Here is a 26505-nt window from a genome sequence, read left to right on the forward strand (position 1 = left end):
GAGTCAGGACCTCGGTCTTACATCTCATCTGAAGGACTTTGGGATCTACACATAGGTCACAGGGTAAGCACCCCTTTCTGGTTTCATCTACACCTTTTTCAGACAGCAACCCAAGGTTTTTCTTAGATGGCCTCCCATCCAAGTACTGGCTGGGCCTGAACATGCTTAGCTTCAGGTGGATTATCTGTTCTGAAGTGCAGATGGTATGGCTGGCATAGTTGCTACTATATGCCATCAAACGATGTGTGACATCACATTGTGACAGTATGAAAGTCAGTATTGTGCACTTTGAGAATGTCCAAGGTTTATGTGTTTGAAGTAGAATTTAGCACTAAACATTTTGTCTTTATTAACCTCCTTAGCATTACATTTTTCTTTCAAAAAAGCATGTAATAAGCATTGCATTTGTTTGGCTTGATAAATGACATTTTTATTAAATCTTATCTTTCTACTGTAAAACAGTAGAAGTACAATACTTCCAGTACAAAGTCAGAAGTTTAAAAAGTATAATGATAATAATGATAATAAATGGTGCTAATACCATATATACTGTCAAAATGTGTGTTTTGTGTGGTACATCTTTGAACAGGAAAGCTGCTTAGGTGTACGATCATTTACGCTGTTTAGCATAACGGTTCTCAACAGCAGTCGATCATAAATAACTTCAAGTAAGCAAGTGAATCTTGTCTGTCAACATTCATTTTTTATTCCTGGTTGCCCCACAAAATGAAAATGAGGTGGTGCTGATTTATTTGATGCAGGGTCAACAGAAACCCAAGCACGATTGGGCGTCACATTTGGATTCATCACAAAACCTCTTTCGGTTTCATTGTCCATTCCAACTTCACTGCCTGAACACAAATTCAGCTCCTCATCATTGCTGATGAGAGGCTCCTCACTGTCACTGCTCATATCGCTGTCAAGAGCGTGCAACACCTGGGTTGCTGGAAAAAGTTTCTTACGAGACACAATTATGAGATTAGGAGAAGATGCCTCTACACCATTGCCTTGGTAATGCTCAGGCCTGATGCTTATGTAAAACACCCCTATACCATTGTCTGATTAATGCACGCGATGAATGCTGTTAGCACTTCTACAGCCTGAGTAACGCTTATGTCAGACGTGTCTATACAGTTGCCTGATTAACACTTGGGACTAGTGCTTTTAGCACTGTTTTCGCAGCCCAAGTGATGCTCAGGACTAATGCTAGGGAGGTTAATGGATTTGGAGCTTGCGTTGGTGTGTAGACTTAGGTGAATGATTATTTGACTTTCTGGTGTTTAGCTTTTGTTCTGTTTACTCCTTGATTTTTATTTCTCCCATTTCTCAAGAAGAAATTTGGGACTGCCCGTTTATCTACAATTTTAGTGACACACAAGGCCTTTTAAGACAGCATATTTAACAGGTGTGGCACCAACAAGGGTGTGCCAGCTACCCTACCTGACACAAACAGACAACACAAGTTCAAAGCACACATGCTTTTTATTTTCTTTTTCTCCCTTGCGAGAAATGTCTTCCCCTTTCTCTCACAAGTCTAGCATAGTCAAAAAAGCATTAGCACAATATCACATAAATTCTTCTTCTTTCTCTTTTTTTTTACTACTTCACTCCTCCTGGCAAGATTCGTCTCCCTCCTCCTGACTCTGGCTCCAGGAGTAGCAGTTGCTGGCCACTTTTATAAGGCACCTAGAAGTGCTCCAGGTGCTTGATGACCTATTTCCGGCAACACTTCTGGGTGTGGTTGAAGAACTGCCCATGAGGGCTCAGCAGCTGCTGCAGCATCCTTTGGTGGCACCCATGGATCCCAACAGGGCTGCACCAAACACCAATTCCCATGGAGCCCTGCGGGAGTCCTAGGCAACGCTGCAGCCCAGGGGGGCTGCTATCTAGCACTCCGGGGGAGGTAACACTCTGGCCATGCTTGCTCCCCTTGTCCTCCAAGCGTGGAGTCGTCCTGGGCAGGCAAGGGCCCCGGTCATCCGCCACACAGGGATGTAGAAATTCAGCTGCACACCTGCATTCCTGACTTAACACTAAAGTAAAAGGCTGAACTGAAGCTCGAAACACTTTGGTCATGCTTGTACTTAATCTGATAATAAAGATATTAACCAGAGTTGAGCTAACATCTCCGCAGAGACTCCTTCAGACAAAGAGGTGTCCAGATGTTTTAGGCATATACTGTAATTAGCCAATGAACAGTTTTCCTGTCTTGTCTGTCTTGTGTCCTGTCTTCTCTGTCGATATGTGTGCAGCTCTCATATTTCTATAATCCTTGTGTTTATTAATAAATTGTATTATTTTGTTTCTTTAAACAAGTATGCTCTAGTTGCCTTTATATAAGCCTAATGGCCAGAGACTCATACTACAGTGAAAGGTAAGGAAAATAAAGTGGGAACCTAACAATTTATTTAAATAAATATGGTTGTTGCCAAAGGTGAAACTAATAACTGATTAAATCATTGATTGCCAACAATCAAAAAATTCTTTTTCTCACACCCATACACCATTTATGCATTCATTTGGAGTCCCTGGGTGAGCAGAAATAGAAATCTTTCATTTTCCTACATCTCCGGGTCCTTTTCAATAAAAAATATTCCTGCCATGTCAATTGAGGCAGAGCATTGAGGGTGGAAAAGATTTGTGTGATTCTTACAAATGCAAAGCTGGTGGTTTGTGTTGAGCATCTTCTGAATTACCGTTTTTTGGCTCTGAACTCAACATGGCTCAATGCTATGAAGAATCCTTTGATGAGGGTCTGCTTCACAATCCTGACCTTACTGTTGAACACCAAATAGGCTTCTGGTTACTTGGTGAATTCATTCATGAATGACACAGGAAACATTTGACAAAAGCACCCCAACTGCTATTGTTATGGTGGCACAGTGACAACAAGCTCACACTCTTACGAGTCTTCTTAACCCTAAAGGATCTTGTCCAAGGGAATTTATGCTCATTCTACAGCACCATCCCTCTGAAGGACTCTGCTTTGTCATCTTGCCTCTTCAGCGTCAGAAGCTCTCCATTATTACTTCAAGGCCTTGTCTTGTACTAATAAGCTGGACCCCTTGGCCTTAAATGGCAGGAGATTCAAGAGCTACATCCTCCCAGATGGAGTGCTTCTGTACTCCTTTGAAATGGAGGATTCTCAGAAGCTCTCTTTTAGCTAATGCCACTCACTGCCTATATCAAAGCATAACCCCAGACTCCATCTGTTTTTGTACACCCATCATCTTGGCATCCCTTTTGGTCACAGAGTGTGCACATGGCTTCAAAACATGGACTCAGCATTTTAATGGTATTCATTAGTCTAGTATTAAACCAAAAGTGAAAGGCCTGTAGATTTTCCAGTCAGCAAGCAGCTGGTCATGTGAGGATTTGGAAAGACTTGAGCCTTTCAAAGTTGTTTTGCTGAATGCAGATTTCATCCCTTACAGGTTTGATAGTTCTTCAGCTGCTGTTGTTGTCATGATCAGTATTTTTGTTTCTGATTTTGTTTAATTTCTGTTTGACCTCTAAAAGTTATCAAGACGTCATCCTAGGTGTTTTAAAGGTCAATACATCTCGTGGTTACATTTGCTTTTTTTTAATGATGCTGAAAATAAACATTCCCCAGAGACGACATTTTGTTTTTTGTATGGGTGCTGCCATTTTGAGAGTTTTCACTGATAGTTGCCTTGTTGCTTCAAGGTTAAGATCAACTGGGAGTATCGGTGTGTCACATCCCCAGATCGAAAGTATAGCTGTGCACTTTCTGCTTGTCCAAGATGGTGAATTCTCCCAAAAGATGTTTGCTTTCCTTCTTTGTTATTAATTTTATTCTGGCTATGAATATTTTTGCCCTCATTTTTGACCACAACTTACAAATTTGTTAAATGTTGCTATTTATTTTTTGGTTATGAAACTTGTCCAGCATCATTTCCTGTCTCGCTGCATGACCTGACTCTCTACATGTTCTGGTCACTGTTTGCATAACTTTTTCAGGTTTTGACACTTGGCTTGGAATTTTTACTTGACTGACATCTTCCATTCAAAGTTGCTGCCACCTGATGCAGTCAGTACACTTATAAAAAGAAATAAATCAAGATATTCTGAAGAAATATGTTATGATTTGCATAGATGATATCCTAATTTTCTCACAAGATGTGGAACATCATGTCCAACATGTTAAGGAGGTGGGTAGCACTTTAGTTTAGGTACTGCAAAAATGAATCTATTACTCATTTACTCTTATATAACAAGACCTTAGCAAAGGCATCTTCTGCTCTTAATTATTCTTATAAAGTATCAGTAAATAGGTGTTTCATATCTGTGCACTGAGGCATTTAAAATGCTGTTAATATTGCTTATGAATAAAAAAGATTCACGGGTCTTATACTGACACATTCAATATATCACTTAAGCCACCTCTGATCATTCCAAAGTGAAGATACTTGACAGGCATATTGCACAGATGAATAGCCACTTCACTGTTGCTCTGTAAGTGTTATGAAGACCAAAAGGAGCCTTTGTTCAGGTCTTGTTACATGTGAGTAACAGAGTAATGGATGCATTTTTGCAGTATCTAAGCTAAAGTATGAGTATTACCAAGAACTGTTAACCAGATATCTTAAAAATAATTTGTTAAATTAAAAAAGTATGAATGTTGCAAGCCTTCAGTAATTTTCTTGAATTATTATATACAGTACCTCCTGTAGGTTTGTGCTTAGCATGGATCAGTCTAACAGAGGTCCCTTAGAATTTGAGGTGGGTACAAAGAAGTGTGTGATTTTAAAATTGCAATGTCAATTCATAAAATAGTTACCTCTATTATAGCCACTGTAACTTCTCTAACTAAAAGCAGCACATAAAAATTTTATTGCACTCATGGTCCTGAACACTCCTTTGATGTATTAAAACAAATACTCTGCTTGGCACCAGTTTTGTGTCACTCTCCACCCTTTGATATCTCTCCAGTGGATGCATAATGTATCAGTGTTTGTGCAATTCTTTCACAACAATTTCCTGATACTTGGAAATTGCATCTGTGTGTCTTTTATTCAAAAAATATGTTCCCTACAGAGCAGTATTATGTTGTGTGCAATTAGGAACTTCTGTATGTTTAACTGTCTCTGAAAGAGTGACAGCATTGGTTGGAGGGCACCGAAAAGCCACTTATTATCTTTACCAACCACAAAAACCTTATGTATTTAAAATCAGCCAAGAATTCTTGACAGGCCAGAAAATCTTTGTTTTTTCAGCCAATTTAAAATTGTCATTATTTACTGTGCCAAATATAAAAACTATAAAGCAGAATCTCACTGTGTACAATTTGATAGCGATCAAAACTCCACTGAAATGCAGAATACACCGCCTTCTAAGAGATTTTTTACTGCCACTCTGTTAGATAGTGCAGAAGATTTTGTGTCTGTACAGTAGCAATGCAAACACTACAAAACGTGTCACATTCTGTGGCAATCGGTCTGTTGTATGTTTTTTGGGACCTAGAGACAAGCTGCTGGCTTTGAGCTGGCTTTGGATATCCAAGTATTTTTGAAACAACTGAATTTGTTGAAGAATACTTCTGGTGAGAAAAAGAATAGACAGAATATTAAAGATTATGTAGGGGACATAGGGGAACCGGAAGTGACCTTCTTCTGACATCATCATAGGCGCTGAAACCGGAGGTGACGTCTTCAGCGATGAATCAGACAGGTTTTCCCGCGGCTGGTCTGCAGAGATAACAGGAGAAGGTTTAGTTCAAACTGCCACCCCCTGGCCTGGCGTGGAATTACCTTCGCTTGGTCCATACAACGTCTTCTTACTCGCACATGCATGACACTTTCTAAAGGCAGAATCTTAAAGTCAGATTTGCCACATCTACTGTAAGTTTAAAATAAATGCAACAGCCATATATGGCAAGCCAAATTAACATTTAGAGATAATTCAATTTGAGATATCTAAAATGCATTTCCAGATATCATAAAATGTATTTTAAGATATCTCTAAATGTTAATTTGGCTTGCCATAATATAGGAATTATTGGAATCAGCTTATATATGAAGTGCTACAGGTAGTGCAGCAGGGGCGATTGTTTTCTGAAAACTGTTGACTATAAAAGAAAAATCAGAATTTTGCAGATTAAATGGTCCTGCTGGGAAGAACTGTGATCATCACAGTAGTGGAGCTACACTTTAATATTTGCCAAGAAGTAGTTTGGCAATGGTTGGGTGTTTTATTAGATTTATTAAATTGAAGTGTGAGGTAAACAAGGTAATTGAAAATATATATCATATAAACTTCAACATGCAAAGCTGTCATCAAGCCATGTTTAATAGTGTGAACTGCTTTTGATAAAAGTTACACAACTAAATATTATGCAAGGCACTAAATACTTGTGGCAGATAAGAAATCCATGAGAATAAAAACACTGGTAAATGAATAATAAGAAAATCTGTATCACTTACTGTTGATGGGTTTCTTTAAAAAGTGATTTTGTTCAATAAAGACCAGACCAAAAGAAATTATAAAAATTGTTGTGGACTTTAACAATGAATTTAGAGAAATAATATTGTGTAATGTCAGTGATTTGAAAGGCAATTTATAATAAAAGTTGGAATAAAATTGACAGTAGGGTCTTCTTCTCATCCAACCAACTGAATATATTCAATTAATCTGTGACAGATTGCTAAGATGATAAAGCATGACTGGGGCAGACAGGGCATAGGGCAGAGATACACAGCTGACATGGACTGAGTTTGAAATTAACAAGAAGATGGCGTAGGCTTTCATTTATGCCACCTCCATAAGAAGAAATCTGTCTGTGCTCTTTCGCAAACTTCAGGCATTCAGCTATGTTCTTTTTTGATAGCAGTGGCTTCCTTCTTGGTGTCCTGCCATGGACTCCTTTCTTGTTTAATGTTTTGCGTATAGTTGACTCATGAAAAGAGATGTTAGCCAGTTCTAATGACTTCTTCAAGTCCTTTGCTGTCACTCTAGGGTTCTTCTTTACCTCATTGCCGACTTTGCGTTGTGCTCTTGGGGTCATCTTGGCAGGGCGCCCACTTCTAGGCAATACCAAATTGACTCCATTTATAGACAACTTGGCTAACAGTAGACCGATGAATATCTACACTCTTTGAGATGACCTTGTAACCCTTTCCAGCCTTATGTAGATTAACAATTCTCGATTGTAGCTCTTCAGACAGCTCTTTTGTGCTAGGCATGATTCCCATCTGAATATGCTTCTTGTCAAAAGCTCAAACTCAAACTTTACAGTGTTTGTGGTCAATCAAAGTCATTCTAGGCCACACCTCTGAACTCATTTCATTAAATGGACTCCAGGTGTGCGAAATTCTGACTGTAATGAGCTTTTTAAAAAGTCATTAGCTTAGGGTTCACTTACTTTTTCCAACCTTCAGTTTCACAGTTTGAATGACTTATTCAATATGGTCAAAACTTCTCTGAAAATTTGTGTATCTTTAATTATAGGAGACTGTGTTTGTTCATTATTGTGACTGACATGAAGATACAACCATGGTTTATATGGGAATTAGACATAAATACAGATAATTCCTAGGGGCTCACATACTTTTTACTTTGACTGTAGATTTCTTTTTATTTGTGATGTGTTGCAAAGTTGTCTGTTTTGCATGGCTGTCTGAATGTTATAAAAATTGGATGGCTGAGAATTATTTGCAACTAAGCGCTAAACTGAAATTTCAATTTTTTTGTGCTCAACAGTTTTATCCCAAAGGTTTTGATACCCTAGGCTCTTTTCCTCTGCGGCTCACCAGGACCGACGTTGCCTACCCCTGCCCTAGGCTCTTTTCCTCTTTTGTGAAATCTACTGTTAGAAACATAGACGTTTCTTTTGGCCAGACCTTGACCTTTGACAATCATATCAAATGTTTAACATGGTCTTGCCTCTTCCACCCCTGGAACATTGGCAAACTCAGGCAAATTGTTTCCCAAACTGACTTGGAGATAATAGTGCATGCATTGTGTCATCTCATCTTGATTACTGTAACTCTTTGTTCACATGCTTAAATTTGTCTTCATGAGACAGCTAGCCCAGAATTCTGCAGCAAGGCTCCTGACTAGATCATCTAAAAGATCTCACATCACACCCATCCTGATGTCTTTGCACTGGCTTCCCGTGAAATTCAGAGTTCATTTTAAAATCCTGGTTAGAGCTCTACATGGTCCAATTCCTACCTATCTTACTAAGTTACTGCAGGCTTACATGATCAGGGTTTGTTGATGTAAGACTAAAGAAGATTGTGCATTTCAGGCTGCTGTGCCTAAATTGTGAACTTCTTCCCGTAGATGAAAAAACTGTGAAATGAAAAAGAAAAAATGAGAAGAAACCCTAAAAATCAGCTATAAAATTGGTGAAACTGAGTCAATCAAATAAAAATGATCTAAACCCAACAAGCTTTAGATGACAGGCCTCTGTTGTGAAAACTTTCCACCATGAGTCTCAAAAAGGAAGTAGGCCTTAAAACAGAAACTTAAAAGGGTCAAGCCTGCCGTTATTGTTCTTATATGGAGTTTGAAAACTTACCTTTTAATATGCTTTTAATAATTTATAATGGTTATTAATTTATTTATTCTATTTTTTATTTCAATTTAAATTCTTATTTTAGCATATTTTACTTATTTATTTCCATTTTAATATAGAGCACCTAGAGATGACATTGTTAATACTGTGTGTTAAATATAAAAAATGTATGTATTTATTTATCCATCCATCCATTATCCAACCTGCTGTATCCTAGCTACAGGGTCACGGAGGTCTGCTGGAGCCAATCCCAGCCAACACAGGGCGCAAGGCAGGAAACCGACCCCGGGCAGGGCGCCAGCCCACCACAGTGTATTTATTTATTTATATATTTATTTATTTTTTATTATTAATTCAGGTTTAGCCTACTTGATTGGTCCCCTCAAAGCAGCCAGCTCTAAATTCAAAAGGCAGGCTTTCTGACTTCCACAAAGCCAGAAGTGGGGCCCAAGCTTTTAAAATAATAAAGGTCTCAAAATTTCCATAAGAAAGGAGAAAAGGGAAACGATGAAAACCTCTAAACTAGCAAAACGGTGAAAATTTCTGAACTTAAAGGCTTATTTAAAAGAATTCAAAAATATAACAAAAACAAACCAAGGCACAAAAAGAGAAAAACAGGTTTCATCTGAAAAGCAAAACATAAAATCAAACAAATTGAATAAACACCAACTTGGAACACTGCTTTAAATTGAATGCAGCGGTCAAAAGCCAAACAATTTAATTATGAACTAAAGCAAAGCACAAAAAGCACTACAATACTGAAACTGTTGAAACTTTCTAAAGCTTCAGCTTAAGTACTGCTGGGGCCAGAACCACAGCTACAATATTGGGTGGCCCTGCCTCCTCAGGCTCTACATACAGGCGGCAGGGCACAGTACAAAGAACTCTACCTAGAAACAAAACAGCAAAGAAATCATAAAAGAGTATATATGGTACTTGCTTATGGGTTTTCAGGATTCCCTTGATGATGATAACAATACTTAATAAGATTATAGGCAGATGTAAATTTACAATTAATTTGAAAACTTGAATGCTAATTATAGCGAGTCACCAGATTTTCTACCGGAAATCACAATACTTTGAAATAGACAAAAAGGTTTAGCAACACAAGAAATACACCCAAATGAATCAGAATCCATTTGCTACAATAAATCCTTATGTCTGCCATGTAAGTCTTTTAAAAATTCTTTTTAACATGTTTATTAACCTTGTTATGCATACGTGTCAGAGGATCTCCTTACAAGCTCTGTCGAGGTATGTAATGACTTGCCAGGACTAGAGGGGGCACTAACACTCTCTTCTCCTTCACTCTCCACAGCACCGAGAAACCTCCCAATGAGGGCACCCGACCCTACCCCTTCCGGTGCCTGATCCATAAAAACCCCAGCTTTCCAAAAGGAGGCATCATTTTGATAAAAACCGTCCAGACGGAGCTCCTGAGCAAAATGCCAAGCTTTCCTTAGTAGGTTGTATATTAAAGCCCAGAGACAAGGGCAATAATGCCTAAGGAGTGATTTCTTTTTGTTTATTTATGACCTTTTTGGTGTCCCATGTTTTCTTCTGGCCGCCTGTCAGTCATGTACCCGGCCACAACCTATTATTTTACATTTTTCTGCTCCTTTACTTTTTACATGGTGGATTTTTTTTTACCTTGCTTGGATTATTCTTGGGTGGCGCAGTGGGTAGTGCTGCTGCCTTGCACTTAGGAGACCCGGGTTCGCTTCCCAGGTCCTCCCTGTGTGGAGTTTGCATGTTCTCCACGTGTCTGCGTGGGTTTCCTCCAGGTACTCTGGTTTCCTCCCACAGACCAAAGACATGCAGGTTAGGTGCATTGGCAACCCTAAATTGTCCCTAGTGTGTGCTGTCTGTGTGTGTGCCCTGTGGTGGGCTGGCGCCTTGCCCGGGGTTTGTTTCCTGCCTTGTGCCCTGTGTTGGCTGGGATTGGCTCATTAGAACATTAGAACATTCTAGATGAGAACAGGCCATTCAGCCCAACAAAGCTCGCCAGTCCTATCCACTTATTTCATCCAAAAAACATCAAGTCCAGTTTTGAAAGTCCCCACCGTCTTACTGTCTACCACACTACTTGGTAGCTTATTCCAAGTGTCTATCGTTCTTTGTGTAAAGAAAAACTTCCTAATGTTTGTGTGAAATTTACCCTTAATAAGTTTCCAACTGTGTCCCCGTGTTCTCGATGAACTCATTTTAAAATAACAGTCTCGATCAACTACACTAATTCCCTTCATAATTTTAAACACTTCAATCATGTCTTCTCTTAATCTTCTTTTGCTTAAACTGTAAAGTCTCCGCTCTTTTAATCTTTCCTCATAATTCAACCCCTGTAGCCCTGGAATCAGCCTAGTCACTCATCTCTTGACCTTTTCTAGTGCTGCTATGTCCTTTTTATAGCCTGGAGACCAAAACTGCACACAGTACTCAAGATGAGGCCTCACCAGTGCATTATAAAGGTTGAGCATAACCTCCTTGGACTTGTACTTCACACATCGTGCTATATAACCTAACATTCTGTTAGCCTTCTTCATGGCTTCTGAACACTGTCTGGAAGTCGATAGCTTAGAGTCCACTATTACTCCTAAATCCTTCTCATAAGGTGTACTCTCGATTTTCCGTGCACTCTCGTTTTCCATTGTGCATTCAAACCTAACATTTTTACTTCCTATGTATAATATTTTACATTTACTGACATTAAATTTCATCTGCCAAAAATCTGCCCAAGCCTGTATGCTGTGCAAGTCCTTCTGTAATGATATAACGGATTCCAAATTATCTGCTAATCCACCTATCTTGTTATCATCTGCAAACTTAACCAGCTTGTTACTTATATTCCTATTTAAATAATTTATATATATTAAAAATAGCAGCGGCCCTAGCACTGACCCCTGTGGAACACCACTCTTAACATCGGCCAGTTCTGATGAAGTTCCTCGCACCATCACCCTCTGCTTCCTGTGTCTGAGCCAATTCTGCACCCATCTAAAAACATCACCCTGAACTCCCACTTCTTTTAATTTGATGCCCAACCTCTCATGTGGCACCTTATCAAATGCTTTCTGAAAGTCCAGATAAATAATATCATATGCTCCAATTTAATCGTATCCTTTTGTTGCCTCCTCATATAATTCCAACATGTCAGAAAAACACAACCTCCCTCTTCTGAACCCATGTTGACTGTTCAGAATAACTTCTGTCCTTGTCAGGTGTTGCTCAATTTTATCCTTAATAATTCCTTCCATTAATTTTCCTGTGATGCATGTTAAGCTTACTGGACTATAGTTGCTTGGATCTGCCCTGTCACCCTTTTTATATAATGGGATGATATTTGCCATTTTCCAGTTCTTCGGAATCTCTCCAGTGTGCAGTGACTTCCTAAAAATATGTGTCAAGGGTTTATATATGTGTTCGGATTCAGCGGGTTGGAAAATGGAAGGATGGATGGTTTATATATGTACTCACTAGCCTTCTTAAGAACTCAAGGGTAAATATTATCTGGTCCAGGTGATTTGTTTGATTTCAGCTTATTTAATCTGAGCAGCACTTCTCCCTCTACAATCTCCAAATCCCTCAGTACCTCCTTAGTAGTCCCTGTTACCTCTGGGAGGTTATCCACTTGCTCACTTGTGAACACCTCAGAAAAATGTAAGTTTAGGGCATCCGCTATTTCACTGTCTGTATCTTTTAATTCCCCTTTACTATTTCTGATGCACTTGATCTCCTCCTTGACTGTTCTTTTACTACTAAAATACTGAAAGAATCTCTTAGGGTCTTCTTTCGCCTTATCTGCTATATTCCTCTCCAACTGTCTTTTAGCCTCCCTGATATCCTTCTTAATGGTTGCTCTCATGTTCTCATACACTCTACGATTCACTTTGCAGTCATTAGTCTTATATGCCTTATAAAGCAGTTTTTTCGTTTGCAACTTCTTTTTTAAATCTTTATTAATCCACCGTGGAGTTTTTTTTAATTTCCTATTAATTCCAAATTTAGGTATGTATCTGTCCTGCATTACATGTAAAACATTTTTAAACCTGTTCCACTGCTCCTCGACTGTCTCCACACTTAAAAGCTTATCCCAGCGTATCCTACTTAGACATTGTCGCATCTGCTCAAAATTAGCCCTACCAAAGTTAAACTTAACAATTTTACTCTTTGCATCTGTACTCTTACAAAATACTGAGAATTGCATTACATTATAGTCGCTTGACCCTAGTGGTTCAATCACCTCTACACCCTCAATTCTATCCTGATTATTACAAAATACTTGTTGGTGCTTTAACATGCTGTGTTAAAAAACAGTCACTGATTACTTCTAAAAACTCCTGCTCTTGTGCTCCTCCATCTGCAAGGTTATCCCAGTTAATGTTTGGATAATTGAAGTCCCCTATGACTATAATACCTCCTTGTAAACTTGCCTTTTTGGTATTACTAAAAAGATGTGTGTTGACGGCAGAACAGGTCCCATCTGTTCCAAAAGGAGTCCCAATGCCCCATAAACCTATACCCTTCTACCCTGCACCAAGATTTGAGCCACGCATTAAGTCTTCTAATCTCCTCAGTCTTACCTGGACTGGTGCGTGGCACAGGCAGAACTTCGGAGAAGACTATCTTGTCAGTTCTGCTCCTCAGCTTGGCACATAACTCCTTGAATTTGGATCACAGAACTGACAGACTACCCTTATGTATGTCATTTGTTCCAACATGGACAATGACAACTGGATCCATCCCCGCTCTGGCCAAGAGCCTATCCACCCTTCCAGAGAGGTCTCCCACCTGTGCTCTCAGAAGGCAACACACCGTGCGAGACTCTGTCTCTCTGGAGCACACCTGCACTTCAATCCCCCTAATGATTAAGTCCCCAACTATCACTACCTCTCTCTTTTTGGGAACTGGTTTTGAGGTGGCCCGTTGGGGTTCCTCATCCCTACCTACCACCTCAGAATTATCAGACACCATCCAGCTCCGCAAGGACATGATAACGGTTTGACACTTCTAATTCTGGGGTTGATGCCCTCGGACAGTGTGCACCCTTTACCTTACGCCTTGTGACCGTGACCCACCTATTTCTACCTGTCTGGTCTGGAAACTCCTCCCGTGCCACCTTGGAGGTGCACACTATCTTTCTAAAGGACACCTGGGCCAAGTCCACCAATTCTCTATTACAATACAGGTCAGCCAACTCCTCCTCCAGTTCAGCGACTCTGAGCTCGAGGTGCTGGATCAGCTGGCATCTCTTGCAGATGTAGCCCTCATAGACAACTGGCTCTTCCAAACCATCATCTAAAAAGTCCAACATCCAGCAGACCCCTGTGACCCTGTAGTTAGGATATAGTGGGTTGGATGATGGATGGAGGGCAGCACGGTGGCACAGTGGTAGCGCTGCTGCCTCGCAGTTGGGAGACCTGGGTTTGCTTCCCGGGTCCTCCTTGCGTGGAGTTTACATGTTCTCCCCATGTCTGCGTGGGTTTCCTCCAGGCGCTCCGGTTTCCTCCCACAGTCCAAAGACATGCAGGTTAGGTGGACTGGTGATTCTAAATTGGCCCTAGTGTGTGCTTGGTGTGTGGGTGTGTTTGTGTGTGTCCTGTGGTGGGTTGGCACCCTGCCCGGGATTGGTTCCTGCCTTGTGCCCTGTGTTGGCTGGGATTGGCTCCAGCAGACCCCCGTGACCCTGTGTTTGGATTCAGCGGGTTGGAAAATGGATGGATGGATGATGGATGGATGGATTATTCTTTAACATTGCCGGGATGTCATTGTCACTTAGGCTTTGCCGTGAACACAAGGGTGATAAACTAAGACTCTTGATATTAATTGCTCATCTTGTGCCTATTTGTTGTTCAGTCTGTTTTTGGTGATTCTTTGCCAACCAAGCAAACTCTTACAGGCATTTTTCTCTATAGACAAATAATATAATAGGAGAGGGAAAACAGGATTTCCTCTGTTGGTATGAAAGCTTGCAAGTAGGAGATCTTTTTAGTCGTATATTCATAGTAGATCTCTTGGACAAAACAAAGAAATGTTACAGAAAGGGAATTCAGAGTAAGAGCTGTTTTATCCTTAACCACTGGTGATAACAAAGCAGAAGACAGGAGCTTGTATGAGTCATTTATTGGAGATGAGGCTAGGCACTGTGACATGATCATTATGGGAAATGATAGCATAGAAAAATATTATAGATACAGTGAAAATGAAACATACAGGGCTCTTAGACAAGAAGCTGTTAGACCACTAAAGTGATTTACTAGTACCTTCTAATCTGTGCAAAAACCACATGACATTTCATGGCTTTACTTTATGGTATGTGCCAACATTTACTTACAAATAATAAATCAGTAACAGCAGGCCTATCATATGCTGACGAAAACAGATTCAGTATTGAGTGTCTGATGTTTCTGCATTAAGTCAGTGTGTGCCTGTAGATTAGAGCACCATCCCTGAACCAGGCCGGTGGAGAGTGAACCCTGAAACTGAAGGCTGGCCCGGAGAGTTCCTTAGGGTTTCTGAGAAACTTAATGTGGTGTCTATCTTCTTCTTTATTAATGTAACTTGCCCTTTCAGATATATAGATGTTTTTGGCCCTGACAGTTCAGAGGAAAATGTGTGGTCATTGCTTTGGTTACAGATCCAGTTTTTATGAAAATCAGTTGCAAATGCAGTTTTCACTACAGTTTTTAGTGAAATGTTCCATCTCAGTTATTCTTTGAATATGATATTCGAAGAATGACTGAGATGGAAAATTTCACTAAAAACTAAGGCCGGGTTTATACTTCACGTGACGCGACACATGCTGCAGTGGACGCTCCTGCTATGCAAGCGTTTTACTGTTTATACTTGCGCGCATACTTTATGGAAATCTGGAGGAATCCACCAGGTGGCAGTGCGAGATATTATCACGGTGAGAACAGGTTTGGCTTCGCTGTGTTGTGAATTGCCTGGAACCCTCATTAAATTCCAATGACACCTTACCGCAATATCTCTGAAAAGCATGTTTAATGATTAAATCCATCAATCCAGGGATGTGTCCATTCCAGCAAGCATTGGGCACGAGGCTGAAACAATCCCATCGCTCATCGCAAGGTAAATACAAGCACTCACATACACATTTTAGTGTCACCAAATCTGCATATCTTTGGAAGGAAACCAGAGTGCACTGTGGAAACCCAGCAGGAAAACATGTAAACTCCAGGCAGGGAACATCAGCGACGTGACTCCCTGTGAGACAACAGTTCTACCGCTCTGCCACCGTGTCACCCCCATGTGTGTAATTATTAACAGTATTCACTATTTAAACGAAATTAACAATTTATCTGTAAAATGTAACATACATACTTTAATGCATTTCATCATGAAAGTTATATCAAGTATAAATCTAAGGATTGTAAATGTGCAGAGAGTTGAAAATAAGGGAACACTTAATCATCACTGTCTAACATGAAGTCAGTTAAACTTCAGGGACATCAATCTGTCCAGTTAGGAAGCATAAGCGATTGTGAATCAACTTCACCTGCTTTGGTGCAAATTAAAGTGTCAACAGGGTCACTGGAGAGGCAACAGCAAGACAACCCCAAAAAAAGGAATGGTTTTGCAGGTGGTGGCCACAGACAATTGTTCTCTCCTTATCTTTCCTGACTGATTCTTCTCTAGTTTTGCATTTTGCTGGTGTCCTTGTAACTACTGGTAGCATGAGGTGGTACCTGCAGTCAATTCAGATTGCCCAGTATAGTCCACCTCCTCCAGGAGGTGCCATGCGTGCCATCACAAGAAAGTTTGCTGTGTCTCCCAGCACAGACTCGAAAGCATGAAGGAGATACTAGCAGACAGGCCATTATATAAGGAGAGCTGGCCAGGGCTGTAAGAGGGTGTCAACTCAGCAGCAGGAGCAGTATTTATTCTTTTGTGCAAGCAAAAACAGGAGGAGTACTACCAGAGCCCCACAAAATGACCTCCAGCTGGCTACTGGTGTGCATGTTTCTGACCAAACTGTCAGAAACAGAATCCACGAGGGTGGGATAAGGGCCCAACATCCTCTAGTGAGACCTGTGCCTTCAGCCCATCACCATGCAGCTTGATTGGCATTCACCACAGAATACACAATTGGCAACTCCGACACTGGCACCCCATTCTCTACACAGATGACAGTAAGTTTACACAGAGCAAATGTGACAGATGTGAAAGAGTCTGGAGACGTTGTGGCGAACGTTAGGCAGACTGCAACATCATCTAGCATGACTGGTTTGGTGGTGGCTCAGTGATGATCTAGGGAGGCACTTTCTTGGAGGGTTGAACAGACTTCCATGTGCTAGGCTACAGTACCCTGACTACTGTTAGGTACCGGGACGAAATTCTCAGAACCATTGTCAGACCTTATGCTGGTGCCCTGAGATCCTCCTGGTGCAGGACAATACCCAGCTCCATGTGGTCAGAATGTGTAGGCAGTTTCTGGGAAATTAAGGCATTGATGCCACTGACTGGCCCTCACGTTTCCCAGACTTGAATCCAACTGAAAACCTCTGGAATGTTAGGTCATCATGATCTCCCTGACAAAACAAAGAAATGTTACAGAAAGGGAATTCAAAGTAAGAGCAGTTTTATCCTTAACCATCGTGATAAAAGAGCAGGAAGACAGGTGTTTGTACAAGTCATTTACTGAAGATGAGGCTAGGTACTGTGACACGCTCATTATGGGAAATGAGAGCAAACAAAAATATTATAGATATAGTGAAAATGAAACATTCTGGGCTCTTAAACAAGAAACTGTTAGACCACTAAAGAGATTGTTTACGTGGTGGTTAAGTTGGAGCCAAGTTCTCAGATGTAGGTTTTCATTTACTATGCAAACTGTAGACCCATCTTCAAATGTAGTCATGAATACTGGTTAGTGGCAAAAAAAAGTGATTGCAAGTAAAAGTGCCTGAGATAAGCATAGAGTGCAGTGTTGCAGGACTCCCTTTCCATGAGAAGCTAAGAAGATCAATAGTATGGCAGGAATTCAGAGCAGAACCAGTGTTTTCACAACATGAAATGGCCTCTCCCCAGTGTTGTTTTATCTTCATTGCATTGTGTCTCCTTCGTGGGTTAGAAAATAGTCTATGAATGACACCATGCTCATTTTTATTATATAATTTCTAAAGTGGTCCTAATCTTACTGTGTCATTTTAAATAAAAATATTAAAGAAAACATATGATTCATATGGAATTTTCAACCTGCTCCTGGCAAAAGCATGTGAACTGTAATGGCCAGGTCAGTTACCACCATTGTGTGATCCTTAGTAGGTTACTTAACTGACCTGTCCTCTAATTGAGCAAAAAAGAGAGAAACATCTGAGCTCCGGTCATGTGTGTTGGGAGGAGCATGGTGAAGTGGTGACTATCACTATTTCTGTATGGCACGGTCACTGTCTAATGAAGGGTGCATGTTCTCAAAGTCATGCAGGTTTGATTGATTAGTGACTCAGATCAGCCTGGTTAGACTGAGTATGAGACCAGGTAAATGTGCCCTGTGTTAGACTGGTGCCTGCCTATGATTAGTTTCTCTGTGTGCCCAGTGCTACCAGCACCATACCAGCTCCCTGATATTGGATTGAGCTGGTTAAGAAAACAAACAGATGGATGGCTTTGTCCTTTTTATGGAACTTTGAATTAAAAGATCATTTCAAAAATTGATTTGAAATGTGTGCAAATAATTAATGCTTTATTTTATATAAAATATTCAAGTCCATTATTTTCCAACATTAATATTACTGATAAAATAGCTACCCCATGGTTCAGTTTTTTAAAAGAAATCTTATACAATTTGGATAAGCAATCGAGCTGATTGTATTTTTGTGATAGCTCTAAAATAAAATCTATTTGTGATACAATCAAGGCCAAAAGAACTATTGTGTACCTCATGCCGGTGGAAGGGAAAATAAAGATTTCTGTCTGCCTCTTAAAGAAAGCATACAAGTAGGATAATGGGTGTCATCTTCAGAGAAAAAGCTTCTTAGGGTGTTTTATGAATTTTAACAACTGCCATAAAGTTTACTATTAATGTCGATTTCAATTGTAAAGAACACTCCTAGCTGTAATATAAAAGCACCGCTGTTTCTTATCTCAGTTGTACACTTCCTTATGAGGCTTTTATTCAGGCTCACTTTTGTTATGTCACAAGCGGATTGAAATTCTAAATGTGTTATAACAGGAAACCTCTCCTCACTGATAGAAATAAGACAGAAGCAGAAGTGATTCTGTAAATTCGATTATTATTCTTACTTGTTGGTTTTTCACACAATAAAGGAAAATAACAGCATACACACACAGATGAACCTCTCTGGGGACAGCTTCACCTCTGTAAGACCTCATTTAGTCAAGCAATTGAAGTCTTCGGAGGTGATTTCCTGAACTCCGCTGAGACTTGTTGACACTTTTAAAAGTTGTTTCTTTTTTTGTTTCTGTTTTCATTTCCATTTCCATTCCTGTTCTGTCAGGTATCAGGTGACCTTTATGTTTGCAGTGTTCTCCTCAGTATCCTCTTTAGGCTTGATTATTAACAAGTGGTGTAGGAAAAATGAATGCATCATTTAGGGTCAATCTCAGCCCAGTGGTCTAGCAGCTACACACTCCGACTGTGTGGAATGTCATGTGGCTCAAGTATAAACTGAATTGACTGATGATAATTTAAAACTTTTTCTTTAACTCAGCCCATAAAAATAGTTAAATGAAAGAACACACACCACTAAGGCAGCAAAACCATTGAATGTGAGTTACTGTATAGGCTAAACTTTTGGCACCTAGAGAGACTTTAATCGGCACTCGTCTATCTATCTGATAGAGCTAAATTAGTAACTGCGGTGCAAAGTGTGGAGAACCAAGATTCGTAGTGACATATTGACTCTTGGTGTGGTATCTTATGTGGTAAGTAATTCTCTAAATTGAGGGCTTAACAGGAAATAAAAGCAAAAAACAATTCTAAGTAAAGGACAGATGGTCACGTTGATTTCTAACTTTGGCAAAAGAGGTAAAAAAAACTGAAAACAAAAATGCTATAAGAGAAATTGAGAGAGAAGTGATGAGCGATGGTCAGCCACTGAGTAGTGGTACAGTATGTGATGAGTGACTAGTAAAAGGGGCCAAATTGTTGTGGACACTCAAATGAGCTCAAGGGCTGTTGTGAGTTGATTTAAAGATGAAGAGGTGAAAACTAATAAAGGCTAAACAAAGAAATAGTCAGAAGAGACCAGAGTCAAAAACAGAAAAACTCCTGTACTGAAAATTCTTTAATTTGTAGGGCTTAAGACGTTTTAGGAAAACCAACAGTAAAACATACTGAAGCCAAATCTAACAATGCTACTTAGAAAGCAACTGCACTAGGGTTCTTTCTCCAAACACAGGTTCATCCATTGAGGAATGCCAAGCTGGATGGCCACCATATTTATACCAGATGAGCTACTGGCGTCACAATTACTGTCACGTGATAAAGCTGTAACGAAAATAATGAAGAAAGTAAATGGCATTGCAATAAATAAGAAATGGGATAAAAAAATGGTGGAAGTAAATTTTACATATTTAAATAAGAAAGAAATAATAAAGAAACATTAGTAATCTGCTTTCTAAATTTGGATAAAATAAAGAAAACAAAAAATGATACATGACTTGGAGTAATACTAATACTTGACGTGAAGTAAACAATGGACAATGTACTTCACATTTTTGTTGACTTTCTACACTGATGCACAAAAAGGATTTTATAGATGTTTTATATTTTTAAAATGTGATTCATTTGTAATTTTTTTCATTACTAATAAAGAATACAGTATATGAATTTTATAAAGGTGCAGCCTGGTGGTAATGCTGCTGCCTAACAACAATAATACCAGAGTTCAAGTCTTGGGTGCACCTTGTGTGGAGTTTGCATGTTCTCCCTGAGTCCACATGGATTTCTTCATCCAAGTCAAAGACATGCAGGTTAGGTGATTGACGATGCTCAATTGGTGCCTGAGGTGTGTTTTTGTGTGTTCACCCTGCGATGAGCCGGTGCCTTCTTCGAGGAATGTATCTGCCTCTATATGTCTGAATGCTTACTGGGGTAGGTTGCAGCGTCCCTGGGATCCGGCTCAGAATAAGAAAATGGATGGATGGTTATTTTAATAAAAGTTAAGAGCTGGTATACATGAGAAAATTTCTCATTCAAAAATTTAGCATATTAATGTAGTATGATAGTTAAATGCAACTCTCTGTAAGAGCTAATTATTATATTTATATTTTATGTTAAGTTTATATTTTGTCTATGTAGTTTTTGTTTTAAAATAATTTTCTATATTGCATTATTAATTTCACTTTTGATTTTGGTTTTGTCTGTGCTATGCTTATTGACATGAACTTGGGATTCCTCAGCACAAAAGTCCCAAAATATCTCAAAAATGCTCAATAGAATGGGGAACCTTTAAAATCTGGCTAGTCACAGAAAAGGCTAACTTAGAATCTCTATATAAGAAAAAATAAGTATTATGAAAAAAAAGTTCTGTAACAAAAATAAGCCCTGAGTAGCACAAGAGAGACATTTCCTGCTATGAAAGTCATTTTTGTGTACCGTTGTCAAGGTTGCATCCCGCGTTTCTAGGGGTGTGGTCTCCAGGATTGTGCCTTTTCCACTGAGCCTTATCCAATATATGGATAAAACCTTCTAAACCTTTTTGAATACTCTTGTGATTGTTTTCCATGTCTTACCTGGTTTTTGAATTATTGGCTGATTATTGACTGTGATTTTTGCCTTTGGGTGAAACGTCTGGGTTTTAGTCACTTTGTTTTATTTTTATTTTCATTTGTTTTTCCTTTTTCATGCATCTCCCAGTTTAACTCAAGAAACTACTTATATGTTTTCCTCCCAAGTCTTGACAAAGAGGTCATCATCATATCTTATCATGCCACTGCTGTATCCAGGTAAGGTAAAGATGCTCCAGATCTTTGGGATGCGATATGATGCGACACAGATGTTAAACAATGAGAGAAGCCACTCTTTAGTTTAGATAGAGATAGATAGATAGATACTTTATTAATCCCATGGGGAAATGCACATACTCCAGCAGCAGCATATTGATAAAAAAAAAATATTAAATTAAAGAGTGATAACAATGCAGGTAAAAACAGACAATAACTTTGTATAATGTTAACGTTTACCTCCCCGAGTGGAATTGAAGAGTCGCATAGTTTGGGGGAGGAACGATCTCCTCAGTCTGTCAGTGGAGCAGGACAGTGACAGCAGTCTATCGCTGAAGCTGCTCCTCTGTCTGGAGATGATACTGTTTAGTGGATGCAGTGGATTCTCCATTATTGACAGGAGCCTGCTCAGCGACCATCACTCTGCCATGTTTGTCAAACTGTCCAGCTACATGCCTACAATAGAGCCTGCCTTCCTCACCAGTTTGTCCAGGCGTCAGGCGTCCCTCTTCTTTATGCTGCCTCCCCAGCACACCACCGCGTAGAAGAGGGCGCTCGCCACAAACCGTCTGATAGAACATCTGCAGCATCTTATTGCAGATGTTGAAAGATGCCAGCCTTCTAAGGAAGTATAGTCAGCTCTGTCCTCTTTTGCACAGAGCATCAGTATTGGCAGTCCAGTCTAATTTATCATCCAGCTGCACTCCCAGGTATTTATAGGTCTGCACCCTCTGCACACAGTCACCTCTGATTATCACAGGGTCCATGATGGTCCTTGGTTTTGCTGGTGTTCCATTGTAGGTGGTTTGAGTCATATCATTTAACAAAGTCCTTGATTAGGGACCTATACTCCTCCTCCTGCCCACTCCTGATGCAGCCCATGATAGCAATGTCATCAGCGAACTTTTGCACATGGCAGGACTCAAGTTGTATTGGAAGTCCGATGTATATAGGGCTGAACAGGACCGGAGAAAGTACAGTCCCCCCTGCGGCGCTCCTGTGTTTCTGACCACAATGTCAGACCTGCAGTTCCCGAGAAGCACATACTGAGGTCTGTTTGTAAAGATAGTCCACGATCCATACCACCAGGTATGAATCTACTTCCATCTCTGTCAGCTTGTCGCTAAGGAGTTTTATCACCAAAGTGCTATATGATCTCTGTTGTAATCCCATCTAATCCAGCAGCTTTACCAGGCTTCAGTTGTTTTAAAGTGTCATTCAGTTATTCTATGACAAATGGATCAAAGTGCCTGTCACTGGTGTTCATGACTCGATCCATGTCTTTTTTCACTTTTTGAGATAACCTTTTCCTTACTTGGTGGCTTCCCATTGAGTAACAACTTGTGTGCCACCTCATTAGGTGTTACAGCTGCCGTGTGTTTGGGAGATTTCTTATCATAGTTTAGTTCCTTAATTGTAGCCCAGGACTTTTTGCTACTACTAGTCATATCGATGTTCATTATGACTTCCTTCCACCGATCTTACCTTTTCCCACTTAACAAGGTCATTAGGGTTTCCCTGAGCTCTATTGTATTCTCAGCAAAGGGGTCCTCATTATATGCTTGGATTGACAAAGAGGTCAAAGGAGTTGCCTGAAACAACTAAGGCAATCCAAAGCAAACCTTGTCTCAAAACACAAATAGAAAGAATGGCCAAAAGACAGGTCACAGAGGTCAAAAACTCAGAAAATCAATGCTCAAAAAAAAAAAGAAACAATAAACAGCAGAGAACTTACCAGTGCCAGAGCATTTAATGAACAACAAGGGACTCTGGGTTTTCCTCGCCTTTATAGGGCTGAGCACAGTCCTTTCATGGTGATGCCCACCTTTTGAAGAACCACCCACAAAACACATGGCACATAGTGAAAGATACTTAGAAACTAAATTATCAACTACATTAAAATAAACAAAAAATTAAAAAAGAACAAAACAGATATTAACGAAGAATTTAAACCCCAGCCAGAGGGGAAGCCCTGACAGAAACATAACATTTATGTAATATTATTGACATTTACTTGCCCAGCAATACTTCAGCCAACAGTTTCAGTATTGATTGATTGTGGTTAGTTCTTATTTCTTGATATGTTATGTACTATTGGTACTGAACTGTTTAAAACATTTATTGGTATTTACATAATCCATTGGTGTATGATTTCCAGTGATCCATAATCTATTCTATTCTCTACAAGAAAAGTATGAATAATAGGCATTAAGAAAAATAAATAAATCTGTGAGGCATTCCTTGGTCTTTTGATTGGTTATCTCCTACTTGGTCAGGATCAAACACCTCTGGATATAAATACACCATAATAAGACTGCTTTTTTAATTGTCGGAAGAATATTATTGCTAATATACTTGTTGCATTATGGTCACTCCCATCTAAACTTTGGAATTATCAAGCAGCCCACCACTCGAGAGATCCCATCACACTGAAAGGGGCATACTGGCATGAAGCTTTATCTCGGGCTCCACTTTCTTACCTGGAAACTCCTTGACTATAAATTGTAACATTTTAAGTAATTAGTATGCTTTATAGCTAATATGTGCTATGATTTAAAGGTATTTATTTAAGTTTTGCACATTTTATTTCATCTTGTTTTTTAATTCAACCACTTTAATTTGTTATTTTGTTTTTTGTTCCCTGATTTAGTGCTTTCTTTCACTGTTGTAAAATATTTTGTGCTGTTTTATCTGCCGTTCTGTCTCCTGATTAGGGTAACTGCCACATTGTTAAGAGGTTGTGATCTTTTGCTAATGACGCAATGGGTTTACAAATTCATCCTTGAGATTGCTTACCTATCTGAATTGACAGATTTAAAATACTTTTTTCTGTTCATTTTCTTTTAAAAAATGATTAAAGTTCATTTTGTTTCTTGACCTCTATTTTTGTCTCTTGTTTTGGTTTTGGTAATTAGTGTGGCTGATCTCTCAGTTTTTCCCTTTTTTTGTTTTTACTATGTCTTTTCTTCCTGTTACTCCAAAAAAAGAAAAGAATTCTTGCTAGATCACTGTCATAACAATTTTCTCTGTAGCTTTATATACATCTAATAATGGAGCATGTTTGGCAAACCTCTTCCACTGACTTTGAAAGTTAAAGAAGATTAAAAAAATCAAATGAGTAGTGAGCTAACAAATTCAGAGAAATGGAAGCAGACCCAGACTGTTTTTAGAATACAGATGTGAAAGAAATCATTTTATCATTATTTTATCAATATATATTTTATAATATTTTAGATAGATTTAAGATAAATAACTGATTGGTTAATGTGTGCAGAGATTTAAATAATTTACAGTAAAAACCTGCCTTGCTTTTTGGAGCATCAATTGCAAATACATTAGTTTTCCTATCAACTTTACTGAAACCTGAAGTATATGCAGTGGTGGTTGGAATAAGGGCCATTGCAGGCTAGCAGGGTGACTACTATAAATACTTGAGAAAAATGAAAACATACCAGCAATCACAGGTCTTTACAGAATGAGTTCAAAAAAGAACTGAATTAATGGTGGCAAGATGATGTCTATATAGACAAGTTGGAGGAAATGACATCATAAGTACCAGAACCGAAAGTGACATCATTAGGACCAGAAGTGATGTCACCAAGATCAGGCGGGATTTCTCTCAGGTGGTCTGCAGGGGAAGGAGAGAAATGATTAGTGATCACTGCCACTCCCTGGTTCGGCATGTAATTACCATCTTTGGAGCCCATTGGCTGCCTCCTATTAGTACATGTGTGACAATATATAATTTAATTTTGTGGGTAACTATGGACAGGATATCCTAGAAGTACTTTTCCAGTACTGAGGCAGGGGTGACAAATGTGAGCGCAGTAAGATTGCTACCAGATAGTTTGTTAACATAAGAAAGAAAGTATTAGCAACAGAGTTCAGTAATGCTATAATGATTATGAAAAATAATTCATAATTGTTTTAAAATTTATATGAATCACAACTCAAAACTACATATTTTGGGCTGGAGTAAATATCTACCAAGAAAATACAATGAAAGTAATTACTTTTAGTCATTCAAAAACACTGTTCTTGGCTGTTTTATTACAACATCCTTAAGAATAGTGACTATAAATTACAATAATTGGTTTCTGGTACTTCATCTGTTTTTTTGTGGTTTAGGAAGCTATGCCAAAAAAAAATGTTATGAACAATTTCAGTTTATGTAGACTGTTGGTGTTGCCACAGTACCATCTGTACATTAATATTAATAGTAGACAAACAGTATGAAATCATCTCTGACACCTAGAAATCCCATCACCTTCTTTATGTTTGACCACAGTGTCATTCAGTTAGTAGCAAAGTAAAAACTGAAACAGAAAAGTACTACGTAATAGCAAAAGACTATTAACATATAAAATGCAGAACAGGATTAGTGAGGGCAAAGCAGAGTTACAGCAGTGGTTCTAAAGTTCAGTCCAAGAACCCCAAAAGGCTACTGGATTTTATTCCAGCACTTTTCAGTGAGTCAATTTACCCCTAATTGATCTTGTTATTTAATTAGCCGGTTTTTTTCTCCTATTCTGCATTCAGAAACGCTAAATAGTGTGAGATTTAAATTTTAAGAAATTTAGGAATATTTTGTATTTTGCTACAGCATTAACATCTTAATTCTCTTTTGTCATTTTCCTAGTAATTCATTTTTTGAATGGACTTTGTATTCTATTATGACAATGACAAGCAAGCAAAGCAGCCAAGGAGGCAAACAACATGAAAGGGCTCTCAACCCGCTAGTGCGCCCAATAGTAAATCAATGGCTTAAATAACCATAACAGCTGGAAAAGTGGAATGAAAATCAAAGGGGTGATGATCAAAGTCTATAAAACCAAGATGAATAAACAATAAATTACCCCCACTTATCATATATAAATGCTTGCTACATCTCAATAAAAATTCAGCAGAAATCCCAGCTTGCTTAATTATCGTAGAAGTCAAATTAAAAGAAGAAGCTAGTTGGCCTGAAAACATGGAGCCACAGTCAGTCTCAGGACCGGGCAATAGGAGGGTTTCTCACAAACCGAACAGAATGTGCT

This window comes from Erpetoichthys calabaricus, chromosome 2 (genome assembly GCF_900747795.2).
Source record: "Erpetoichthys calabaricus chromosome 2, fErpCal1.3, whole genome shotgun sequence".
Lineage (NCBI taxonomy): Eukaryota > Metazoa > Chordata > Cladistia > Polypteriformes > Polypteridae > Erpetoichthys > Erpetoichthys calabaricus.